The following is a 13,221-nucleotide window of genomic DNA, read 5'->3' on the forward strand; positions in this document are numbered from 1 at the left end:
CATGAAGAGCTGTTTAATTTTGTCAAAAGCCTTTTCTGCATCTATTGAGATAATCATGTGGTTCTTGTCTTTGGTTCTGTTTATATGCTGGGTTATGTTTATTGATTTGTGAATGTTGCACCAGCCTTGCATCCCAGGGATGAAGCCCACTTGATCATGGTGGATAAGCTTTTTGATGTGCTGCTGAATCCGGTTTGCCAGTATTTTATTGAGGATTTTTGCATCAATGTTCATCATTGGTCTAAAATTCTCTTTTTTTGTTGTGTCTCTGCCAGGCTTTGGTATCAGGATGATGTTGGCCTCATAAAATGAGTTAGGGAGGATTCTCTGTTTTTCTATTGATTGGAATAGTTTCAGAAGGAATGGTACCAGCTCCTCCTTGTACCTCTGGTAGAATTCAGCTGTGAATCCATCTGGTCCTGGACTTTTTTTGGTTGGTAGGCTATTAATTATTGCCTCAATTTCAGAGCCTGCTATTGGTCTATTCAGGGATTCAACTTCTTCCTGGTTTTGTCTTGGAAGAGTGTAAGTGTCCAGGAAATTATCCATTTCTTCTAGATTTTCTAGTTTATTTGCATAGAGGCGTTTATAGTATTCTCTGATGGTAGTTTGTATTTCTGTGGGGTCGGTGGTAATATCCCCTTTATCCTTTTTTATTGCATCTATTTGATTCTTCTCTCTTTTCTTCTTTATTAGTCTTGCTAGCAGTCTATCAATTTTGTTGATCTTTTCAAAAAACCAACTCCTGGACTCATTGATTTTTTGGAGGGTTTTTTTTGTCTCTATCTCCTTCAGTTCTGCTCTGATCTTAGTTATTTCTTGCCTTCTGCTAGCTTTCGAATGTGTTTGCTCTTGCTTCTATAGTTCTTTTAATTGCGATGTTAGAGTGTCAATTTTAGATCTTTCCAGCTTTCTCTTGTGGGCATTTAGTGCTATAAATTTCCCTCTACACACTGCTTTAAATGTGTCCCAGAGATTCTGGTATGTTGTATCTTTGTTCTCAATGGTTTCAAAGAACATCTTTATTTCTGCCTTCATTTCATTATGTACCCAGTAGTCATTCAGGAGCAGGTTGTTCAGTCCATGTAGTTGAGCGGTTTTGATTGAGTTTCTTAGTCCTGAGTTCTAGTTTGATTGCACTGTGGTCTGAGAGACAGTTTGTTATAATTTCTGTTCTTTTACATTTGCTGAGGAGTGCTTTACTTCCAACTATGTGGTCAATTTTGGAATAAGTGCGATGTGGTGCTGAGAAGAATGTATATTCTGTTGATTTGGGGTGGAGAGTTCTATAGATGTCTATTAGGTCTGCTTGCTGCAGAGATGAGTTCAATTCCTGGATATCCTTGTTAACTTTCTGTCTCGTTGATCTGTCTAATGTTGACAGTGGGGTGATAAAGTCTCCCATTATTATTGTATGGGAGTCTAAGTCTCTTTGTAAGTCTCTAAGGACTTTCTTTATGAATCTGGGTGCTCCTGTATTGGGTGCATATATATTTAGGATAGTTAGCTCTTTCTGTTGAATTGATCCCTTTACCATTATGTAATGGCCTTCTTTGTCTCTTTTGATCTTTGATGGTTTAAAGTCTGTTTTATCAGAGACTAGGATTGCAACCCCTGCTTTTTTTTGTTCTCCATTTGCTTGGTAGATCTTCTTCCATCCCTTTATTTTGAGCCTATGTATGTCTCTGCATGTGAGATGGGTCTCCTGAATACAGCAGACTGATGGGTCTTGACTCTTTATGCAGTTTGCCAGTCTGTGTCTTTTAATTGGAGCATTTAGTCCATTTACATTTAAGGTTAATATTGTTATGTGTGAACTTGATCCTGCCATTATGATATTAACTGGTTATTTTGCTCGTTAGTTAATGCAGTTTCTTCCTAGCCTCGATGGTCTTTACATTTTGGCATGTTTTTGCAATGGCTGGTACCGGTTGTTCCTTTCCATGTTTAGTGCTTCTTTCAGGGTCTCTTGTAAGGCAGGCCTAGTGGTGACAAAATCTCTAAGCATTTGCTTATCTGTAAAGGATTTTATTTCTCCTTCACTTACGAAACTTAGTTTGGCTGGATATGAAATTCTGGGTTTAAAATTCTTTTCTTTAAGAATGTTGAATATTGGCCCCCACTCTCTTCTGGCTTGTAGAGTTTCTGCTGAGAGATCTGCTGTTAGTCTGATGGACTTCCCTTTGTGTGTAACCCGACCTTTCTCTCTGGCTGCCCTTAAGATTTTTTCCTTCATTTCAACTTTGGTGAATCTGGCAATTATGTGTCTTGGAGTTGCTCTTCTCGAGGAGTATCTTTGTGGCGTTCTCTGTATTTCCTGGATTTGAATGCTGGCCTGCCCTACTAGTTTGGGGAAGTTCTCCTGGATGATATCCTGAAGAGTGTTTTCCAACTTGGTTCCATTTTCTCCCTCACTTTCAGGCACCCCAATCAGACATAGATTTGGTCTTTTTACATAATCCCATACTTCTTGCAGGCTTTGTTCATTTCTTTTTCTTCTTTTTTCTTTTGGTTTCTCTTCTCACTTCATTTCATTCATTTGATCCTCAATCACTGATACTCTTTCTTCCAGTTGATCGAGTCGGTTACTGAAGCTTGTGCATTTGTCACGTATTTCTCTTGTCATGGTTTTCATCTCTTTCATTTCGTTTATGACCTTCTCTGCATTAATTACTCTAGCTATCAAGTCTTCCACTCTTTTTTCAAGATTTTTAGTTTCTTTGCCCTGGGTATGTAATTCCTCCTTTAGCTCTGAGAAGTTTGATGGACTGAAGCCTTCTTCTCTCATCTCGTCAAAGTCATTCTCCGTCCAGCTTTGATCCATTGCTGGCGATGAGCTGCACTCCTTTGCAGGGGGAGATGTGCTCTTATTTTTTGAATTTCCAGCTTTCTGCCCTGCTTTTTCCCCATCTTTGTGGTTTTATCTGCCTCTGGTCTTTGATGATGGTGACGTACTGATGGGGTTTTGGTGTAGGTGTCCTTCCTGTTTGATAGTTTTCCTTCTAACAGTCAGGACCCTCAGCTGTAGGTCTGTTGGAGATTGCTTGAGGTCCACTCCAGACCCCGTTTGCCTGGGTATCAGCAGCAGAGGCTGCAGAAGATAGAATATTGCTGAACAGCGAGTGTACCTGTCTGAATCTTGCTTTGGAAGCTTCCTCTCAGGGGTGTACTCCACCCTGTGAGGTGTGGGGTGTCAGACTGCCCCTAGTGGGGGATGTCTCCCAGTTAGGCTACTCAGGGGTCAGGGACCCACTTGAGCAGGCAGTCTGTCCATTCTTAGATCTCAACCTCCGTGTTGGGAGATCTACTGCTCTCTTCAAAGCTGTCAGACAGTCGTTTGCATCTGCAGAGGTTTCTGCTGCTTTTTATTGTTGTTGTTGTTTAGCTGTGCCCTGTCCCCAGAGGTGGAGTCTACAGAGACAGGCAGGTTTCCTTGAGCTGCTGTGAGCTCCACCCAGTTCGAGCTTCCCAGTGGCTTTGTCTTCCCAGCGGCTTTGTTTATCTACTTAAGCCTCAGCAATGGCAGGCACCCCTCCCCCAGCCTCGCTGCTGCCTTGCGGTTAGATCGCAGACTGCTGTGCTAGCAATGAGGGAAGCTCCGTGGGCGTGGGACCCTCCCGGCCAGGTATGGGCTATAATCTCCTGGTGTGCCCGTTTGCTTAAAGCGCAGTATTGGGATGGGAGTTACCCGATTTTCCAGGTGTTGTGTGTCTCTGTTCCCTGGCTAGGAAAAGGGATTCCCTTCCCCCTTGTGCTTCCCAGGTGAGGCGATGCCTTGCCCTGTTTCAGCTCTCGCTGGTCGGGCTGCAGCAGCTGACCAGCACCGATTGTCCAGCACTCCCTAGTGAGATGAACCCAGTACCTCAGTTGAAAATGCAGAAATCACCGGTCTTCTGTGTCGCTCGCGCTGGGAGTTGGAGACTGGAGCTGTTCCTATTCGGCCATCTTGCTCCGCCGACTATAAACCAATTTCTTATTCCATTTCTGTAAAGACTTGGAAGAGATTAATGTGTTAGTAATTTAACAGAGGGGAAAGACTCTTCTGGGTCAACACTAGAATTTTTAAAAACATACTTAACATTAAGATGTTTTAGGGGGAAAAGCAATGAATGCTGCTGAAAGTCAGCAAAAGGCAATAAAATTAGAAGTCATATCTGGAAACAAACGTGAGAGGCAGTGGATTTGTCCTTTTGCAAGCTCTAATCTTTCTTTTTTATTTGTAGAGTAGTTTTTCTTTAAAAAAAATATTTAAAATGAAAGAATGTAGAATGAGAATTATGAGGAGATGGACCATTCTGAATTTGACATTTTTGCCTTTTGTGGTCATAGCTAAGCCTAAGTATATATGAGCCTGAGGCCTTGTTTCCTTGACTTCTCTGCCCTACTAATCAAGGTCTACATATTGAAACTGCTGAACAATGGAAGAATCAGAAAAGGGAAACCCTTTAGGACTGTACCTTTTACTCTATTTATGTCTATCCCCCAAACTTACTGAAGCCTAATACCTTCCATTATTCCCACCAATCAAGCACTATAAGCAGCCTCCCTTGTTCTTTCTCATGCAAGGAAGGAGCTACAGATATGTTGGCTTACAGTTGACAACTTAGAGGATTATGTTTGATATTGAGCCTCTACTTTCTTTCTTTTTGTTTTCTTTTTTTTTTCCCTTTTTTTTTTTTTTTTTTTTGAGATGGAGTCTCGTTCTGTTGCCCAGGCTGGAGTGCAGTGGTGGGATCTCGGCTCACTGCAACCTCCACCTCCCAGGTTCAAGTGATTCTCCTGCCTCAGCCTCCCGAGTAGCTAGGATTGTAGGCACACGCCACCATGCCTGGCTAAATTTTGTATTTTTAGTAGGGACGGGGTTTCACCATGTTGGCCAGGCTGGTCTTGAACTCCTGACCTCAGGTGAGTTGCCCACCTCAGCATCCCAAAATGCTTATACTTTCTGAATATAAAATAAACTTGTCAAGTATATGGTTTTTAAGAGAGAGACAAGGGACCTATGATAAAAGACAGTTCCATGGAATGTTTTCATTGTGTCGATATTTTAAATTACGGTTTAGTTTGGAACACATTCAGAACCTATCTCAACATTGTCTTTGTCTACTGAAAGATTTATATGTTTGTATATGTACGGATATTTATTCACCCTTTCATTTTGCAGGGGTAAGACTTGTGTGGTTGGCCTCAGTCTTTCCACAGACATCTTGTAAGAGGATATTGTTTCCCCAGTCCCTTTGAAGTTACATTTGGTCATATGACATGTTTTGGCCAATAGAATGTGGGCAGAAGTAGTATAAAACACTTCCAGACTGAAGGCTTAAGGCCTAGTGTGTTAATTCATCCCACTTCTCTTCCCCCTATCACGGCATCTGGTAATTCCCCAGATGGCAGCTTCTGTATCTGCCTGATCCTGGAGGGAGGACCACATGGAACAGAGATCCCAGCCAACCCATCACTGACATATAGCTTGAGAGAGAAACATTTCGTTGTAATAAGTCACTGAGATTTGTACCTGTGGTACAGCTTTCAACAACTTGAAGTGTCCTTATGGGTTTAAAAATATTCTTGATTCCTATAACTGAGTCATATTCTTGGCAACCTGCTCAGCCTCCAGTCCTGCTACCTACTGATACCAAACAGCTGCCTGCCTGCTTTTTTTAGCATGTTATTCTGCATAATGTGTTGCAAGGCTCCTAACTCCGTATGTCATCGCGGTTTTATATTGTACTTATCTGACCCCTCCTTATGTATTATCTGTTACTGCACTCTCCAGAGATCCTTTTCTCTCTGGTAGCCTGGACCCAGACCCTGTATGTGTGCCATCCTCTAGGCATCTAACTCACCCCAGTGTTTTGCTTTTGCTAGTTTCTATGGAATTAGCAATGACCAACAATGTCTCTTGATGTGATTAACCTAAATGACTCTAAACTAATTGAGGGTAGGGTTCATGTCAGATTAAACATTGTAAATACCTCCTGTCTTAGAACAGGTGTTCTATAAACATTAAATGAATAAATGCACACTTGTATCGAATTTCATTAAAGTTTATTCAAATTAGAGAAAGATTTCCACCTGTTAAGTAGATTGGCTTCCATTGTGTTTCAAATTAAACCACAAATTAAATGTAAGGTAGAGTGTTTTTAGGTAAATTTTATCAAAATCATTCAAATTGACATCAAAAGGTAAAACCATTATTTTTGGAACCTTTTGCAAGCCATTTAAAAAAATCTTTAGTAATTCAATATAAGTAACTGCAGCACATACCTCTGGTACATCATATTCCATCTCACTGGCCCATCTCTGATTTCAGCTGTAATTAGAACACAGAGTTCAGTGCAAATGCTTGCCTTCTGCTTTTTGTCTCAGGCTAGTTTCCAGGTAGGAGCCTTCTAGCAAGGCCAGAAACCAGGAAGTGTGGGTCTTTACTGCCTCTTGGAGGAACCCTCAGCCAATGGATGAAGGGAGACATTGAATGCATCTCAGGCATTCTGAATACTTTCCAGGTGGTCTGGCAGATCAAACCCATTTTCCACAACTAGAAACTTGATATTGAACCTTTATATTGACCTTTCTTTTTTCCCATCTATCACTCTCCCAGCTCCCCGACTCCTGTTTCTGGCTCACTTCTTCATGCAAGTCCTTAGCTAAGACTCTGTTTATGGGGGAACCCACATTGAGAATATAATACTCTATCTAGTCAATTACACAAATCAGCCTGTCTTTTATAGATCTTATCTGTACTTATTTCAAAGTGAACTTTTCGTGTTTTTAAATCTTCAATTACTATGCACCTACTATGTGTTCAACACTGTGCAAAGTCTTGTGAGAGAACACATAGAAAAAAGCATGAGATTTGCAGTTAGATATGGTTCTAGTCTTGGCCTTGCCAAACACTGTCTAGTACTTGGCAAATTACTTAAATTCCCTAACCCTTGCCTATAGGTTAGGGATAATAATAATGCCTCTTTCAGAGGAATGGGGAAAATATTGCCAACATTGTAATTATTCATGATAGTACAACACTTGTAGTCTGCATTATCAAACTTATTGTATAATTATAGAACATCATCTTGCATTGCTCCCTACGTAAACACACTGAAGGCATATAAAGGTTGCAAATACATTGAAGCCCTGTGGTGTATTTTTTTATGTTTTTATCCTCAAAAATATGTAACAGTGCTGAATACATATTAGTCAATTAATGAATTAATGGTTGGAAAAATTATAAGATCCTTGTCTAGACAAGTGGCACAATTAGGGTGCTCACCTTTCATTTTGGGTTATTTGTAAAGTGTTTTCTAGTTACTTGATTTATATGCTAACGAAATTGAATATTGTTAGTTTTATAGTTGTAAATAGAAATCAGTTTAATCAGTTTCTGTGTTTGTGTTTGAAAGAAAGAGGGAAGGGGAAAGGAAGAGAGAGAGAGAATCAATTTGACAATGACTATTTACTTTTCCCCAAGAACTATACCTTTGGTGGTTTAGGGAGGATCCTATTGAGGTAGGAGATGAACAGTAGCATGCAGAATAAATCACTGTCAAGTGGTAGTTCATTTTAAGAACCCATGTGAAGTAACTTAGTCAAGGTTCAACCTTGAAATTTGAACTAATAGATTCAGATGGCTATCCTAAGAAACAAAGCAAGCAAAGGCTAATGGGATAGAGGATGAGAATCAACATTTGTGCCATTGTAATAGGTTGACCTCAGGTAGTCACGTTTTCAAGATATTATCGAAATAACTTGGAATTTCCAAAGAATGCAGTGCTATCTGGAACCACACAAAAACTAGAAATGTGTCTCTTTTGTTATGGAAAACAAATGGGAAGTATGTATTAGCAACCATCTACAATATACTTAAACCATTCCCTTCTACCTGGTGGGTTTATCTTTGTGGTCTCCGCATTCTGTGAGCAGGAACAGTTTACAGACCTGGCTGAGGTCTTTGGACCAGAGTTAGAACCAGGCTTTAAAGTTAGAGGGGTTGGTCCTTCCCTGTGGGCAGAGCCCCAAACAGCAGAGACAGACTCATTTCTGACTGCAGCACTTTTTGAGTCTGTTACTTGGTAAGAGGAGAGTTGGGAGAAACAGACAAATTAAAACAGAAATAATTTAACCCTAATGTCAGGCTTCCCAAATTACTGCTGGTGGCATGTTAGAACATTTTAAGTGATTTATAAATGAACAATTCTTACTTTTGAAATGTTATATGTTTATTTCAATGTTTATTAAGTACCTTCTATTGATGAATAATTGCAGTAATGGAAAATTAATTAATAAAAAGTAGTGAGCCAACACAAGAAATATTGACTGCTGTTCAAAGGGTGAGATTCATATGATGTGTGAGATGACTATAGGTGCTATAGAGATGAATATTTCTTAACCTTTAAAAAATTATAACTAAAACCTTTGACAGAAACATGAATAAAACTGTCTTAATTCTTGTTGCTTTATAATAAGTAGTGATATCTGGTAAAGCACGTGTTTTCACTTTATTTTTATTTTTCAATGTGTCTTAACTATTCTCTTGTTTTGTTGTTTTTTGTTTTTTCCTTTTCATGTCAATTTTAGAATAAGTTCAGTGGTGTGCTGGCAAGCTGACTCTTGGGGGGAAAAACGTCTTTGATTTGTAGTGTTTGCCAATTTCCATGGGGGTACCTACTCCCACAATGGGTGATTTCAAGCCACAGTGGTTTAATAATCAGTTCAAAAATTTCTGAATATTCAACAGTCGGCTCCCATGATTTGGTGTTAGCTAGTATGAACTGGTGCACCTCATGAGTTGGTATAAGCTAGTTCCTACACCCCACTAATAACCTTGGCCATCATTACACATGTACATATGCACACAACACCACTGTAACTATTTTTATTTGGATTGCATTGAATTTATAGAAGCTTGAAGAAAATTGACATGTTTATAATAGTGAGTTGTTGAGCCCATGAACATGATACATTTCTCCATTTACTTAGGTCTTCTTCAGTTTTCCTCAATGATACTTTATCAGTTAATTTTCCTTTCTTTTTCCTAGTCTTTTTTCGTGATGTCCTACTCATCTTGTTTATATTTACATATAATATTATCTTTATATTATATATTATATTTACATATAATATATAAAACATTTATATATAAATGTAAACTTTTTAAGTTCTATTTTTTAAATAGTTGTTGCTGGCTGGCATAAAATGTATACTTCTTTTTTTAAAAAAAGGTTATATTAACCTATACTCAACGTTCTTCTGTAATCCATATATAAATTTTAAAATTGTATACATACCTTTTTTGGATTTTTTATGTAAGCAGTCATACTTTTCTGTGAATAATAGTTTTATTTTTTCTTTTTAAATCCATTGCCTTATATTTCTTCTTGCCTTGTCACATTGTGTACCTATACAATGTTAAATAAAATGAGTGACTGCTGGCATTCTTGTCCAAATTCAGATTTCAAAGTAAAACCTTTCAACATTTACTATTAAACTGATGTTTTCCTATAGAAATTTTGTTGTTGTTTGACTTGTTTGTGTTTATTTGTTTTTTACATGCCCTTTATTGAGTTAAGGAAGCTCCCTCCTAGTTTAGTTTGCTAAGGGCTTTTAATTATGAATTGTTGCTCAATTTTATCAAATGCCTTTTCTCCATCTATTTAGATCATATGACTTTTTTCTTTTTTATGCTAATGTAAAGAATTACACTAATCACTGTTTTAATATACCAATCTCAAATTCCTAGATAAACTAGTAAATGCATATTACTGGTTTCGGTTTGCTAGCAATTTGTTTGAAATTCTTATATCTACAGTCATTAGTGTGATTATCTGTAATTTTTTTTCTTAATATCCTTGTTAGATTTTAATATCAAAGTTACTCTGGTCTTGTTAAAGAAGATACAGTGTGTTCCCCCTTCTGTAGCCTCTGGAAGAGTTTGAATTTATTTCTTCCTTAAATGTTTGGTTGAATTCACTATTAAATAAAGAGAGTAATATGAAACAGTATAGGACTATTCAAGTTTTATATTTCTTCTTGTGTTAGTTTTGTAAAGTAATATTGTTAGATATTTTCATTGTCAACATTTTCAAGTTCATTTGGGAAAAAGTTCTTCATGATCTCCCCTTGTAATCTAACAATGTCTGTACAATCTGTAGTGATGTTTTGTTTTTATTACTATTATTTTTTGTGCCTTTTCCCTTTTTTCTTCATTAATAGCAATGTAAGTATTTGTCTTTTACTAATCTTCTCAAAGGAACAATATCTGAATTTCATTGATTTTCTCTATTGTTCAGTTTCAATATTATTGTTTTCTGCTGTTAATTTTATTTCCTCTTTCTATTCTCTTTGGATCTTGTTTTGTTGTTTTCTAATTTTTTGAGATAGATGCATAGTTCATTGATTATGAAATTTTAAAAAATACATACTTCTAACACACTAAAGTTTTTCCTACATGACTTTTGCTGCATCCTAGATATTTTGATATTTAGTAATTTCAATATTTTACAATATAATAATAATAATTATTATTATTATTTAGAGACAGGGTCTCGCTGTGTTGCCCAGGTTGGTCTTGAACTCCTGGACTCAAGTGATTCTCCTGCCTCTGCCTATTATTTTATAATTTTCAGTATGTTCTCTTCATTGAACCATGGCTTACTTGAACATGCAAGAGTATTCCAGCAACATTTTTTTTTTCAATTTCCAACTTAATTACATTGCAACCACAGATACACTCTATAACTTTAGTTCTTTAAAATTTGTGGAACCTTACTTTGTGGCCAATTATATAATAAATTTTGTAATGTTCCAAGTGTACTTGAAAAAAATGAACTATGTTTTTTTAGGTTTAAAATATTTCCTTTTATTCATATTAATTAGGTCATTTGCTTTTTGTGTTATTCTACTGTATCCTAATTGATTTTCTGTCTGCTTGCTTAATTGTTATAAAAGATATATGTTATAATCTTGCACTATAATTGTGGGTTTCTCTATCTCTTTTTGCTGTCAATTGTTGCTTTATTTGAAGGCTATTTTATTAGATACATACAAATACAGAATTGTTATCAAATGTCCTTTTAACTTTTTGCTTAAACTCCACTTTACATGATATTGTTACACTGATTTTTGTTTGGCAAATATTTTACAACTTTTTATATCTACATATTTTATATATGTCCTTTGTAAACAGAATCATAATTTTAAAATGCAGTTAGTAATGTTTTTCTTTATAGATTTAGAAATTGGAACAGTTAGTCTATTTACATTTAATGTAATTACTGATATATTTGAATTTGAATCTACCATTCTGTTGTGACCTGTTTCCTTACCGCTTTGCTTTTTTCCTCTCTTTTCTAGCCTTTGTTTAGATAGATAATTTTTAAAATTATTCCATCTTCCCTCTATTTCCTCAAAAGCTATATATTCTCTTACTATTCTTTCTGTAGTTAGTCTAGAAATGATAGCATATGCTCTTAACTTATCAAAATCTAATACTAATTGGTTATTTGAAACTCTACCCAGATAATGCAAATAGATCAAAGATATTAGAATAATTTAATTTTATTTATTCCCATTTTAATTTGAATAATTTAATTCCATTTATTCTCCATTTGAGATAAATATCATTAGTTTGTATTTTATGTATAGATATTAAAAACTCAATAAAACACTATTATGATTTTTTGCACAGTCAATGATTATTTTGATTTACTCGCTTACTAGTTGTTGTGACCACCCATCAGAAGTGGGATGGCACCTCACCCAAATTTTGGTTTGGAGGTTGAAAGTGATTATGCTAAGAATATGAAAAGGTTTATTAGTCTGGGAAGAGCAGGATAGACCTCCCAAACTAGTCCAAAAATATCTTGAGAGATGAGGAAAAGGAGACTGGTTTTTACGGTAATTAGAGAGTAGGTCTGGGATGAGGGTTCTTCTGCATAAGTAGAGGTTTGAATGGTTTAAATCTTTTACTGGCATCAAAAGAGGGAGTACCCAGGCGTTTTTATTAGCTTGCTCAGACGTGGAACGGAAGAAGAGGGAGGGAATGAAGCTTAAAAGCTTTCAGCAGTCAAACATCAAAACATGGAGCCAGACGCCTTATTACATTAGTGTTTCCATTGCTTTTCAATTCTTCCAACATTTCCAAGCTTTCCTGTGGATTTTTTTTTCCCTCTGCCTGAAGAATATCGTTTAGTATTTATTTTAACATGTCTGTTACTGGGGAATTATCTCATGTGTTAATCTAAACGTATGTTTTTTTACCATCAATTTCAGAAGATGTAAAAATGACAGATATTTTAACACTTTGAAGACACCATTTCATTGCTAGGTGAGGTCCTTTGTTTCTGCTGAGCAGTTAGCTGTCTGTCTATTGTTGCCCTTTTAAAGGTAACATCTTTCTATAACTGACTTTAAGATTTTTTTCTCCATTTTGAGGTTTCCACATTTTTATCACTTAGTATCTCAGTGTAGATTTGTTTTTCAGCTATTCTTCCTGGTATTTATGTGGTTCTTAAATAGTAGCTTGATGTTTTTCTCCAGTTTTAGAAAGTTCTCAGCTATTCTCACATCAAAATTTGTTTCAGCCTGATTATATCTCTCCTCTTTTTCTTCAGCCTTATTATTTCTCTCTTTTCTTTTTAGAACTCAAAATATTAGAAATTCTCACTGTATTCTCTACATCTTTTACCTTCTTCTCTGTATTTTCTATCATTTTATTTTGACAGATATTGCTGAGAATATTCCAGTTAATTAAGTATCTTCATAGTTGTATATGATGTATTAGACCCATCAATTGAATTTTTAATTTCAGTTCTTGTGTTCAGATTTAGGGTTTCTGTTTACTTTTTTCTCTGAAAAAAAAAAATTGTTAATCTTGTCTTTTATCTTCTAGAACATGGAAAGCACATACCTTATCTTATCTTATCTTATCTTATGTTATCTTATATTTACTATTATTATTATTTTGAGACCGAGTTTCACTCTTGTCACCCAGGCTGGATTGCAGTGGCACGATCTCAGTTCAGTGTAACCTCCGCCTCCCGGGTTGAAGCGATTCTCCCACCTCAGCCTCCCAAGTAGCTGGAACTACAGGCGCCTGCCATCATGCCCAGCTAATTTTTGTATTTTTAGGAGAGACGGGGTTTCACCATGTTGGCCAGGCTGGTCTCCAACTCCTGACCTCAGGTGATCTGCCCGCCTCGGCCTCCCAAAATGCTGGAATTACAG

At 36.7% G+C, this 13,221-nt stretch overlaps 1 protein-coding gene across 28 annotated transcripts in view; it reads left to right on the top strand.

Moving 5' to 3' along the window:
- LOC107128895 (uncharacterized) overlaps nucleotides 1–13,221 on the top strand; it is a 785,137-nt gene that overhangs the window by 398,097 nt on the left and 373,819 nt on the right. The gene's annotated exons all lie outside the window — the stretch shown is intronic.

The sequence above is a fragment of the Macaca fascicularis genome, chromosome 2 (genome assembly GCF_037993035.2).
Source record: "Macaca fascicularis isolate 582-1 chromosome 2, T2T-MFA8v1.1".
NCBI lineage: Eukaryota > Metazoa > Chordata > Mammalia > Primates > Cercopithecidae > Macaca > Macaca fascicularis.